The sequence below is a fragment of the Chlorocebus sabaeus genome, chromosome 11 (genome assembly GCF_047675955.1).
Source record: "Chlorocebus sabaeus isolate Y175 chromosome 11, mChlSab1.0.hap1, whole genome shotgun sequence".
In the NCBI taxonomy this organism is placed as follows: Eukaryota; Metazoa; Chordata; class Mammalia; order Primates; family Cercopithecidae; genus Chlorocebus; species Chlorocebus sabaeus.
Window position 1 is genome coordinate 70,146,368 of NC_132914.1, and position 1,570 is coordinate 70,147,937.

Consider the following 1,570-nt stretch of genomic DNA (forward strand, 5'->3'; position numbering starts at 1 on the left):
AGTTTGACAAAATGCTCAAATTTGCCAGTACATGACATGTGACATGCTCTAAACTAGATTTTTGCCTGGTGTTTTTTTAAGTATAAAGAAATATGTAATTCACAGGAATCAGTCGAGACAGTACAATGTTGGATGATAGAGAGCTTTTGAATATATAAAGTTCAGCCTTTCCCCAATTGGGTTTAAACAGACTTCCCCTAGGAGCAGTTTCTGCCATAGAGTATTTATTACCTTGAATAATGTGACAGAAGGAAATGGAGCAAAGGAAATGATTTTTACTAAATAAAAGCAGCCATCAACTCTCAAAAGATAAACTGTCCATATTTTAGGAAGAATACAGTTCACTAGAAAATACTGGTGTTATAAGTGGGAGTTGAACAATAAGAACTAATGGACACAGGGAGGGGAACATCACACACCTGGGCCTATCGGGGGGTGGGAGAAAGGGGAGGGATAGCATTAGGGGAAATACCTAATGTAGATAATGGGTTGATGGGTGCAGCAAACCACCATGGCACCTGTATACCTATGTAACAAACCTGCATGTTCTGAAAATGTATCCCAGAACTTAAAGTATAATTAAAAAAAAAAAAAAAGAAGAGAGAGAGAGAGAGAGAGAGAGAAAATACTGGTGTTGTAATGACAATTTGGAAAAGCAGTTTTTATTTGCATTGTGCAAAGCAAGCAAACATATTTAGTGTTTCAACTCAAATATCCACAGCTAGATGTCTAAAAATCATAAACATCCGCAAAATGGTGTTCTTTTGTTAGCTCTGCCTAAATAAACAAGGAGACCAAAATCCCTAAACACAGTTTCTCAGTACAAGCAGGAACAGTAAATAAGAGTGGCTCTTAAAGAAACTAAGGCAGAGATGAAAGCTCAGGGAATGCTCAGGGAATTCCAGCGGGCCACTAGAAGCTGTCATATTCTACCTTGCTCTTCGAAGATGGGAAGCCTAAATCACCGTCATCAAGTTTCAAGGAAAATCAGCTGCTGGCTTTCTTCTTGGGAGGAAACATTGGTTTTACCCTAACCCCCACATCTGTAAGTGGCTCAAAATTACTATTCCATAGAGGAAAAAGCATGTAACAAAGAAAAGCTATTTTTTAGAAGCAAAAGCAGAAAAGGAGAAAACTTGTTGAAAATTATTTTTCTGTCTCTAATTTTTTTTCTCTTAATGGAAAGTATGTGTCTCTTTTCTGATCCAAGATAGGCTTATTAGGTTTGTAAAAGAGAAATAGAATGCTTCTAGGGTGGGATGGAGAGCAAATATAGATGCGAAGTCAAGTTTAAGGACCTGTGCACTGATAGATTCAGGTGCCCTCCCTCTGCATATCACCTACTTGTCTAAAATTTCAAATACCTCATTTTATGTCTGAAGTCATTCTTAAAAGTATTTAAGTCTCTTCTACTTTAAAGCAACTGGGTTTTTATTGTTAAATTATATTATTGCTTGGCAAAATCACGTGGCTTACATTTATTGCCAAGTTGCTCAAATGCACTTGGCATCAGGATAACTGCAATTTTGTGATCTAAAATCTCTGTGGTTGATTTTGAAGATACACAGCC